Below are 12,131 nucleotides of genomic sequence, written 5' to 3'. Positions count from 1 at the left end.
ATCTGGAAGATAAGAAGGTTTGTCATGAACTTAAGTCTCAGAATTCCTGATACTAAAGACTATAACCACCCTATAGTGAAAAGAGTAACAGAAGACACGCCTCCAGGTCCTGAGAATTCCAGAAATAATTACAAGTAACTAGGAATAAAATAAAATAAAATAAAATAAAATAAAATAAAATAAAATAAAATAAAATAACAAAGGACAGTTTCCATGGAAAATTACCCTTTAGAAAGGAGACTGGCAGCAAGAAAAGAGCCTCCCCAACTCTGTCCTGAGAAATGCAGCATCTCCCCAGGAATCCTGCCCTCAATTCCAAATCCAAGCAAATCCCTGACCCGGAAGGTCAGACAACATCTGTCCAAGCCCATCTCATATCCTTCCATCACAGCAAAGGAAAATGTCCAACTCCTCTTCCCTTCAGAACTGAAATTTTCAATCATTCCTTTATTAATACAAGACAAAACGTCAGACATAAGTAACTCTCACATGGTCCATGTCTACTACATAGTCTGTCAAATGTAATATTAAATATAAGACCAAATCAGTTCTTGGTTTACATAACAAGCCAGAATGTTGACATAAGTATTCTGAAATCATGGCTTTCCTGAGCAGTTTCAATTCAGAAAACCTCAACCTAAACATTAATTAATCCAATCAGAGAATGAGACTTACTTTCTTCTTTCTTTTAAAAACCTCTAAGAAAAAATAAGTTATAGGTTCTATAAGGCACAATTTAACTCTGGTTTAATATTTTTCACAATAATCATCTTTAGTAGTTAAAATAAAACAATCCAAGTCACACCAAATTTCATTCCTCCTACCGTTTCCTTAGCTCAAGCTATCTTAAATCAAGCTATCTTATCTCCAGGCAGGTTTGGCTAGAGGAAGAAAGGAGACACACAGAGAGCATTTGTGTTCACACTCTGCTTCAGAGATGCCTTGATAGCTTGGGACATTTGCTTTTCTAGCACCTTCGATGGAAAAATAACAGGAGGTGAATCCTGCTGATGGTGGGTCAGAACCAGCCCCTTACAACCCTCAGGGTGTTTTATGAACTCCGTGTCAAGTCACTTATAACACATTGAAGATTATCTGTAGACAGTGTTCAAACATCTTTATATTTGACAGCAGTGGCCATCCTAATCAGAAAGGTAAGGCCTGGGGGTGCGATTTATTTCAGCTTTCATCAACAAAAGCTCTTTGCCATCCCAGGCTTCACTCTGAGGCCACACAGAACAGGGAAGCCATCAAATCGTTCTGTCTGCTCCAACAGGAGTCAGAGAAGTCACCTCTAATGACAGGCCACATTTCCATTTTATGTCCAAATTCTTAGGGTAACCAAAGGCTGGGAACTTAATAGGGTGGAGAGTCTTTCAAAGGGGTGCTGGCGATGAAAAGGAGTTGGTGAGCGCCGGTCAATTGCTACAGGAGATTCCACTCAAGTGTGGCTGAAACCAGAACAAAGGGAGGGGATGCAGAGCTCCCAGGATCGGCTGGTCCCCAAGCTCCCTCTGGTCAGTGCTAGTCAACCCCAAAGCAGCTGCACCAGCACCCGCTCAGCAGTACTCCCAGGGAAGCTCTCCCCATGAGGGTGGGTGGAAGGAGGGGAGGGGAGAGGCTGACTTCCAGCACAGAGGTGCCAAGAGTGCCAGCCTTGGCCACCGCCATGTCAGTCATCTTCTTCTGAAAAAAAAAATGTTGATCTCAGCAATGGCCAAAGTTCAAACCCAGGGGGAAATGTGGCTTCTGAGATAATGCAGTAGCCTTCAGCACTAATCAACAGATTAGTCAGGACAGACAGCTGAGAAGTCCTTTTCTCTCAAGAGTAGTTCTCTGCTCCCAGTCACCAGCTCAGCTCACTCCTTGTCTCTCCCCAGGTGGAGAGACACAGTAAAGTATCACCACAAGACCTGGCCTCTCTCCGGGGTTGTCATGCAGTGGCGATCTTAAGTTCCACAAAATATGACAACACGAAATGGTTACTCATCATCGTAAAACCTACAAGTATCACAACCACCGCACTGATAAGAAAATATCTGGTAGCTGAATCACCAAGCTGGGACCACACTTACCAGGAGGACCCAAAGGTCAAGAAAATGACCCAGAAGTTGTTTCCAAGTATTCACAGAAACCGCAATCATATTCCAAGTCCCAAAGGATGAGAAATTCAAAGTGCCTTCCGCCCTTAGCGTCCCTATGTTACTCTTCCATATAATGCGTCCAGGGTATTTCTCTCTCCAGAGTTAAATGATGTTGTATGACACAAAACAAACACTGTTAGTCAACACTATGTTACATCGTCGGCGCTGAAGAAGGGAACAGTGAAAAACCCCAGAGAGCGGAAACTTCACACAATGCGTCTACTCAAGTGTCAGCAAGTACGCAAAACAACAGGAATTTCTGTCTACTGGTGAGAAGTAAATTGACAGAACAGTTCTGGAAAAAGGTTGGCACTGCCTAAATGAAACCAAAGTGTGTATGGTTTTCATGATCTCAAGACAGAATCTCCTCTCTTGTGTATACATGGGAGAAACACTGTAGTTTCTGTACTCTAGGAGGTAGACAAAGGAGCCATCCACCTCCCAACAACAAGAAACCAGACACAGAAGCCTCCTCTGGGAGAAATCAAACACTCTCTAGTCATAGAAACTGTGTGTGCACTCAAAGAACAAAAATGAATCCCTGACACATCAACATGGGTGAAATCGGAAATGTGATGCCGATATTAAGCAAACCACTGAAAATTTCAGGGAAAATTGCCTTTTGAAAAACATGTTGTTTATATTTATGTAACCTTAAAGAAAAACAAAGGAGTCACTAAAATAGTATTCAGAGTCATTTTTACTAGAATGAGGAATGAAAACGAGATCCGGGCTTCACTTGCTGGTGATGTTCTGTTTACTAGGCTGGGTGGTCCTTCTTATTCTATTTACACGCTCAATGAGAATTCAGATTCATCATCCTTCATTACCAGCTGTAGCTTTTGGGTGTCATGTGTCAGGAAAGTTATGTAAAGTGTCAAAGAGACCTGACAGAGAACGAGACTCCTTACACTAATATGAAAACCCCTTCAAGTCCCTTGAACATATTTAAATTAGTAGACACACTGTCTGAGCAGTGCAGAGGCCGCTGTGATGGGCTGAGAGTCACTTCTTTCCTCCAGGGGTAAGGCACAGGTTTCCTAAGGATGTACACTAAGGCCCTCGCAACTCTCCAGTTCAGGACGCTGCAGTCTCCGGGAGCTTTCTTTCTTTCCCTGAGATGCCCACATCTCACTCACCTTCCACCCCTAGTCACCACTGCCTTCAGGGGTTACTCAGAGCACCGGCACCGCCCTCTTGGCTTGCTATCAAGTCACTTAGTAGCTCCAGGGAGGTGACAGCGTTGCAGAGGAAGGCTCATGGAGGAGGACATCAGAACAGAACTAAAACCCGGGCCCAGAAATGCCTACTCTCCAAGTCCCTGTGACAAAAACTAATAAAAACAATCGTCAAAGATAAAAGCCTACAATGACTTAAGTTGCTACAAATACGAGTGTGGATCACCATTTCATCATTCTCGTGACCTTTACAAAGACTGTGTGACAACAGTGGTTATGCTACTTCCGGTTTAAAAAAAAAAAAGGAAAAGCAAGGAGCCAGCTCTCAAGTACTGGCTTTTTACAGGGAACCTGTTCTTAAATAAGGAAATTAGCCGATAAACGTAAGTGAAGAGTGAGGGGATGAGCTCTGACGTCAGGACTAGGTGGGGCCTAGTTCTATGACCAATTGACCAGGTAATTGTGTAAGTCCTTAGTTTCCCTATCTGTAAAATGGGTGCAAAACTAACACCTCATAAGGTTGTCCAAATAACTACTGAATCCAAGAATTCCAAATAAGTCCTTGAGGCACACAACAACAGCTCAATAAAGGATCGCCTTTATTCTCTGAGATTACAACACCAAGCTGCTCTAAAGCAGAACGTCCCATAGATATATTTTTGTATTTACCCCTCACTGACGCGTCTAATCTTGAAAGTCATCCCAATTGAGTAATCAGCCCTTATTATAACTTTGAATCGTGCTAATGAACTTTTTACTTCTCCTCAGAGCCAAGAGAAACATATGCAAGTATATTTCAAAGTAATAAAAACACAAGTATTCAACAGAAAACCGTCACTCCCCCTTCTGCCGATCTGGTCAGCCGGTTTGCATATTAAATCAAAATTTTCCATTGTGCCTCCAGATACACCCCTCATTCACTGGGGATCTGGCAGTTGGCACTTCTTGTGAGCGTTCTTTCTCATGAGTATGTTTCTTTCCAACCTGGCATGGGCAGATGGGAGTGATTATCACGAGACAAGAGCTTTTCCACTCAGACAGGCTCTCTTTTAAAAAAAAATTAATTTATGTATTTGTATTTTATACACATTGGTGTTTTGCCTGCGCATATGACTGTGAGAGGGTGTAAGATCCTCTGCAACAGGAGTTATAGACAGTTGTGAGCTGCCATGTGGGTACTGGGAATAGAACCAGGGTCTTCTGGAAGAGCAGCCAGTGTTCTCAACCCTTGAGCCATCTCTCCAGGCCCTCACACAGGCTCTTAATGATGGCAAATGACAAGGGAACCAGCCATACATTCTGAGGCTTGTAAAGGGAAGAGCCAGAACCCCACAGTGGACAAGAAGTGGCATCCAAGCCATGACACAGGATGACCAGGTCAGGTGAACAATCGAGATGGTACTGGCAAAGACGTGTCTGAAAGGCACTGATTTATCATAGGCTGTGAGCAAACCATTTCAGCAATCCAATGGGTAAAGTGATAGAGAAAAAAAAAATACCCAAACTCATTCATGTGGCAAATCCCTATGTGGACTGTTTTGCTACTTTCCTCATTAAAATAAGTTCAGGGTTTATTAGTTCACGGAGCTGCTTTAATTTAAGTAGGGCTTTCCTTCTAAGAGGCTTCAACACATTATCAAAAACCCTTAAAGGCTGTGCAAACAATTGTGCTTGCTGTCAGCCAACACACCTACTGATACAAGCTCAAAATGTAAAGAGAATCAAGCCAGAATTCCCAGTCCCCTCCTCTGCCAGATGCCTTCGGAAGCCTATTCTCAGTTCATCCGCAAGACACTCAATAGTGGCAGCATCCAATAAGTGAGTAACACATAATTTCTTATTTAATATTTCCAAAACCATATTGAAGTCATTATCATGGGAAAAATCTACACTCTGTTGGTCTCCTTTATGCCTAATTTTTAATTGTTTTTCATTTTACTCATCTATGGGGTAAGGGCACTATGTAGAGTTCCCAAACAGCTAATCTGGCAGCGGCTCAGCTCCCTTCTGTTTTTCCCACAAGCTCTGCTTTATTGTACTCTCAGATTGTACTGAAATATTGAGCCCAACATGGTGTATGCAACATCCACTTAGAATGGATGCTGGCAGGTATATATGCCAGTGAGTTCTGCCTGACCACCAGCTCAGGATGGAGGAGGGCTGTGTCTGAGCTTTACTATTGGTAGGCATCATTTATGATCCCATTTCTCTGTGTTGTCCAAGAATTTATGAGTGAATTCTTGCAAGTCTTACTAACAGCTCAATATACTACACCAAAAGCATCCCTACCATGGCGACATGGAAAGAGACCACATTCGCTAATGGTAGCTCTAAAGGTACAGAGAGTTGGCTCTGTGTTTCTACCTCCCTGGCTCCTAACATCCTCTCTCCACAGAAGCCCAACAGCGCTCAAAGCAATGTAATAACCTCCAACAGTATAGTTCCCTGCTAAAACCTCCATAACTGAAAGTCACAGAGACAACTTCCCATCTCATGAGCCAGTAAACAAATATTAAATGTTTCCCCACCCAAAAGCACCAGTTCACACCACACAAAGGAAGTGCTGAAGGGACTCCATTTTGAAAGCCCACAATTACTCTACTGTCTACAGGCCTGACCCACAGGGTAATGGGCTTTTTGCTTGTTTTGGTTTGGGTGTTTTGCTGTTTTATTTTGTTTTTCTTCGGTTATTGAGCATCAAAAAGTTGCAAGAAATCTGTGAACTGGGGCTCACAGCATCCTTTCGCTAGAGTTCTCCTTCCCCACAGTATGTGGCAGTTCTTACAGTTCTCATGCTCATCTTAGGGTTACCAAAGCAGAAGACACTTGAAGCAGGAATGAGTTCACAGAGCTGGCCTCACAGGCTTTGAACAAGCACCGCTGATGAGCAGAGAGGGTAAACCACTGTCTGCTAAAACAAGAATTGCCTCTTCCAAAGCCCCCTGGGAGGCAGAGCAGGTTAAGGAAGAGGGGCTGGTCCATCCACACAGAACAGCTGAGATTTAGGGGACCTTTCCTTTTGCCCTTTACCCTGATTTGGTTCTAACTGGAAAAGAAACCTGGGTTTAGAGGGACTGCTGGGTCAAAGTGATATGCAGACCACTTTAAACTGAAAACATTCTAACAGTCAGCAATAGAAAAGGGGGAGGGGGGTGCTATGGGATGTGTTTCTTTATGCTGTGAATATGGGTTGCTCTGATCGGTTGATAAACAAAGCTGCATTGACCTATGGCGGGGCAGGATGGAGCCAGGCGGAAAAATCCAAGAGAGATAGTGAAAGGAGACAGGAGAGTAAGGGAGACACCAGCCACTGCCCAAGGAGCAACATGTAACGGGATGCGGGTAAAGCCACGGAACACGTGACGATACACAGATTAATAGAAATGGGTTAATTCAAGATGAAAGAGCTAGCTAACAAGAAGCCTGCCATACAGTTGATAATTAATATAAGTCTCTGAGTGATTATTTTATAAGTGGCTATAGGACCTCAGGGCCAGGCGGGACACAGGAAAACTTCCAGCTACAGAGGGAGGGGACATTCAGGATGTAAAGCGAGCCCCTGAGAAGTACTGCAAAGGACTTTCCAGTTTGGGAGAAGACCAGTCCCACTTAGCACCAAGAAGTACACACAACTCAGCAGCTATCAGCATCAAAAAGCCCCACCTGGCCCTGGCAACACAGGCAACCCCAGCTACTCAGGAGGCTGAGACAGGAGGATCCTAAGTTCAAAGCCAACCTAGGCAACATTTTGAGAGCCTGACTCAAGAGGAAAGAAAAGAAAAAGCAGAGAGCCGGATCCAGCTGAGCAGTGCAGCATTTTTCTGATATGCACACAAAGCCCCTGGTTATATTCCCAGGATTGGGGGGGGGAGTCCATTGGGATCTTTCATTCTACCTCACAAAAGCCCTCAACTATGCGTTTTTTAAAAATTAAAGTGGTGAGGCTGGAAGATGGCTCAGTGGTTAAGAGCACCCATTATTCTCACAGAGGACCCAAGTTTGATTCCCAGGATCCAGTTGTGAGCAGTTCACAACCACCTGTAACAGACTCCAGGAGGTCTACCTCCAGCCTGAGGGCACCTGGCTCATGAGCACATACACACAGAGATGTCATTAAAAATAAATCTAAAAAAAAAAAAATTAAATTGGCATGTAAGCCGTTACCTCTGGCTATTCTGCTTCTCATCACTGAGCACTCTAGTAGGTATGTACAAAACACACCTGGCATTTTCTCTAGTCTATCTGTTTCCTGCCAGTTTATTCAGTTCCCATGTCCCAAACCAAGCATGCTCTGTAGACAGAGAAGAGTTTCCTTCCCGGCAACTTCCAAAGGCAGGAAGTAGAACCAAACTTCAGAGACAGAATGTGGGAGTGTGTGTGTAAGCAAGCAGGTATGCTGGTAGTACAACAGGGACCCAGATCTACCCAGATCCTAGCCAGGCTCGCAGTGGGGCTGCGGACTGGGGCAGCAGCCGACACCAGGACGCTCTTACTTCGGGAGGAGGATGCCTTGGCACCGAATGACCTGTGCAAGGACCAGGCACAGATGAGGTCCAGATCCCTCTTTTGTGACATCCTGAAGCAGATGTGAAACCTGCACCTCAAAACCGAAGACGCTTGCAAATGGGCAAAACCGTGAAAGAACTAGTGACCCTCTGACTAATGATGAAAAAAAATACTTGGAATCTGACGGGCAAGTGAGTCTGTACACCCTTCAGTTACCACAGATCCACAGAAAAGGACAACAACGAAAGGAACACACATCAAGGAGGACGTCCCCATTGCCAGAACAAAGCGGTGAAAAGAAATCACTAGGGACGGTTACTTTTCTGTGCTCATACACGGACCTAATTTGGCAAATTCTTGATGCTGCCTCGAGACAATCTCCTTTTCCAACATTTCTCTTTCAGAAAGTGGCATCCCTCTGCCAGCAGCCTTACACTCATCTCCAGTGGGTCTTTTTTTCATCCTGAACATTCCTACTTGCTGTCAAGACTTTGAAGTCCAACCTCCTGAGGTCCCTTCCAAACCTGCCAATCTCTTCTCACCTCCACCGTCACAGCGTGTACCAGGGCCACTGAAGCAGGCACCCCACTGGCACCTCATACTCACTACTCTTTCTCAGCAACTGCACAGGGCAAAACATCCCTTCCTGCTCAGAACTCCCCAACGGATGTCTAGTGCTCTCCAAATCCTCCACAGGCCCTTACCTGGCAGCAGATTGCCTGCTCACACTTGCCAGACACTAAGTAAGTCCTCCTCGGCTGGTCAGTCTCACAGGCCTGAAAAGCTCTTCTGCCCCCTGAGAGTAAATGACCTCTTTTCGGAGAAATGGTCTATGATTCACCCGCTAACTCCTCAGACACTCATTCTGCTACCAGCTTCTTCTTTTCCTTCCTAGAAGTGATCAAAATGTAGAGCGATATACTTTGTGTGCTTATTCATTTTTCTCCTTTTCCAATAGACTGTAATCTCCATGAAGTCAGGGGACATGCTGGGTTTTATTTTCTTCTGATAGCCACTGCACAGCACAGTGCCCAGAACCATGGGATCTGAAATTATTTGCTGAATGCTATTGAAAGAAAGTAATTTAGCTTTCCTGTTAGCTGTGACAAGAAGACCATATGACCAGTGTGCCCAAGTCATGGAGAACAAGTCAGTAAACACTACTCTGTAGTCTCTGCATCAGCTCCTGCCTCCAGGTTCTTGCTCTGCTTGAGTTCCTGCCCTGGCTTCCTTTGATGATGAACAGCGCTGTGGAAGAATAAGCCAAATAAACCTTTTCTTTGCCAAGTTACTTTGGTCATGGTGTTCCATCATGGAAACAGTAACCCTAACTAAGACAGTCCATATAGACCAAAAAGCCACGTGCTTGCTATATGAGGGATGAAACTGAAAGACCAGGTATGGCTCTGTTCAGCCTCCGCTGGAAACCTCCTATTAGAAGATACAAATGTTTGACCGCTGTGCACATGACCACAAAAGCACAGCAGCCACTAGTTGGATGGTTACCAACAAATAATAGAGGACACCTTCCATCCGCCTGCCCGGGTGTGGGGAAGGAAGGAACTTGCAGGAAGGCAAAGGAAGCAGCAGGGTGAGACATGGTGAAATTCAAGCTGGCCCTGGGAGTGCCACAGACTGTATGAGGCAGACGAATCCATTTTGTTGTAAATGGTTTTAATTATTGAAAGCCTTAATCTTTAATACACAAATAAATATTCTTAAGACTTAAGGGAAAATGCCAGCAAGTGGTAGAATTCTTAAAAATAAGGGATTTCTATAAATACAGGTAACTTGTCTAAGGTATAACAGTTGTGGTTGGGTAGAAACAGACTCCAGGTATGAGAACATCACTGCCAGTCCATGCACTAGACAAGTCCTATCAAGAAAATGCAGTATGTACTATTTGATAATGTTATCATTACTAGGGGAGGGAGGCGGGGGAAGCCCACACATTTCTAGTTTAACAAAGACTGAGGAGAAAGTAGAGTTTGGGAAACAAAACTTCATGAAGTAGACGAAAGTCTAATAAATCAATTAGTATTCTAACACCCTGCACTACTGAAGATACAAATCACAGGAACGTTACTCCATCTTCTGAGACATCAATGCGTCCCTGAGTATGTATATTAGAGACTTAAATCCCTGTGCAACACTTGAAGTAGGGACTCATGTTTATGTCTTCAGAACTCCACTCTCAGGGATGGGTTAAGGTAAAGTGTAAAAGGATTTTGTGTCACTTGTGTCTTACCCAAAGGTGCCTCCTCTCATGTCACATGAGGAAGACAGCTCCTGACCAGGTGTCGTCCTCAGTCTTAGATTTTTTTTTTTTTTTTTTTTTGAGGCTTCACAAACACAAGACAAACTTCTGCTCTTCAAAAATTGAGTCTTTATGCATCCTGTTTTGGTAACCATGATGGTTCATCGTGATTGACAATTTTATGAGATTTAGGATCACCAAGGAAACAAACCTCTGGGCACGTGGCAGGTTTTCTAGACTAGATTCATTGAGGTGGGAGTATCAGTCCTAATGGAGGCAGCATCTTCCATAGGTTCGAGCCCTGGACTGAATGCAAAGGAGAAAGGGAGGACAGCTCAGAGTCCGTTGCTCTCTGCTTCCTGACAAGGGATGCGATGTGGCCAATGGCTTCACATCCTCCAATCACCATGCCTTCCCCACCATCACAGGCCCTGTGGCTTCAAACGGTGAGCCAAATGAACCCCTCCCGTCCTTAAATTGCCTTTATCAGATATGTTGTTAAAACAAGAAGTAACTAGTACAGTAACACAGACAGACTAAGGCAATAATTTTAATTTAAGCGACAATTAACCAGGTAATACCAAATTAAATGTAACAATGGGTGCTCTCATAATAAAATGAAGGCTCTCTTATTAACAAAAATGTAAACCCAAGAGAAATAAGATTAAGAGTCAAAATTTGACCCATCTACAAATCAATCTCTAGGCATATTTATAGCCATAGCATAAGAAATGCAGTATTCATTCACATTGTCTCCTGGGAATTCCTTCGGAAGTGAATTTCTTCTTAGTAGAGTTTTGTTTCTTCTTTAAAAACATATTCAATAATGGTTGGTAACCCTCTGCAAGCTGAGTGCTAGGTACTAAATATTTTAAGTTGTGTATTAGCTTTCTCTACTAATTGAGTGAATTATGCATGTATGACTCGCTTCCTATGCCCCACTGTTTTCAATAGGCTTTTTAATCATATCAGAACTCACACTGCTCCATGGATAAAAGACAATGTGGGAAATATTTTTAGATACTTGATATAATACATTTAAAACATTCTAAGAAACACTTGCCTTTCTTTAAAAAACAAAAAGAAAAATAATTCTTACTATTTAGACACTACTAGTTCAAAATTTTTTTTGTCTGAAATTCTCAGAAAATAAAATGTCCTCTCCTGAACTCAATTTAGAGCTGATAATTCAAAATAATTTCAGACTTACAGAGAAATTTTGAGGTACTGTGAAGGATACCTGTCCCAGTTAGCTTTCTATTGCTGTGGTAAGCACCATGACCAAAGGCAACTTAGGAAGGAAAGGGTTTACTCCATCTAATAGCTCAGCATCCATCATTGAGAGGAGCCAGAGCAGAGCTCAGGGTAGGAACCTGGAACCAGACATGGGGGAATGCTGCTGACTGGCTTGTGCCCCATGGCTTTCTCCACCTGCTTTTTCATACAACTCAGGACCACCTGTCCCCAGTGGATTGGGCCCTCCCCCATCAATCATCACTTTGCCTACAGGAAACTTAACTGTTGCCCAGGCTAGCCTTCAACTTGTGATCCTTCTGGCTTAGCTTCCTAAGTGCTAAGATTGCAGGTGTACACCACCATGCAAAAAAAATAAAAAAAAAAAACATCATCCTCCACCCATACGTCTTCACAACCTGGACATGCACAAAGCTTACTGGAAAAATCTACTGAAGTTATTTTATAGGATGTCCCTCCAATTGAGTTAGTCTATCATCAGCTCCAAATGCAATTCAGATTACCACTTAGGGTAGAAATCACAGAGATAGTATACCTATCAGGATTGGTCTCATGAATAAAGACACAAGCTCGGAACACTGTAAAGGAAGATGCTGTCTTATGACAGCATCTTCCTTTATAGTGTATGAGCTTTGACTTCTCATTTAAATTACAAGGCATCTGAGACAAAAATTTCAAGACTTCACACATGAGATCATGCATATAGTTTCTACTATTTGCATTCTTACTGTACTTTTCAAGATTTTATTTGCAAGCTTCATCTCTATTTTCGGCTTATTTAATTACTCATTT

General features: G+C 43.2%; 1 protein-coding gene across 8 annotated transcripts in view; it reads right to left on the bottom strand.

Moving 5' to 3' along the window:
- Elmo1 (engulfment and cell motility 1) overlaps positions 1–12,131 on the bottom strand; it is a 539,516-nt gene that overhangs the window by 461,280 nt on the left and 66,105 nt on the right. Inside the window, exon 1 of one of the 8 annotated variants that reach the window (XM_076572970.1) lies at positions 8,533–8,553. The exons of the other annotated variants lie outside the window; for them this stretch is intronic. The gene's annotated coding sequence lies outside the window, so the exon portion shown is untranslated. Of the gene's footprint in view, positions 1–8,532; positions 8,554–12,131 lie in introns of those variants that run through there. 8 annotated transcript variants of the gene reach the window in all.

Source organism: Peromyscus maniculatus, chromosome 5 (assembly GCF_049852395.1).
Source record: "Peromyscus maniculatus bairdii isolate BWxNUB_F1_BW_parent chromosome 5, HU_Pman_BW_mat_3.1, whole genome shotgun sequence".
In the NCBI taxonomy this organism is placed as follows: domain Eukaryota; kingdom Metazoa; phylum Chordata; class Mammalia; order Rodentia; family Cricetidae; genus Peromyscus; species Peromyscus maniculatus.
The sequence above is the reverse complement of the archived record's forward strand: the minus strand, read 5'-3'. Positions and strand labels throughout refer to the sequence as shown.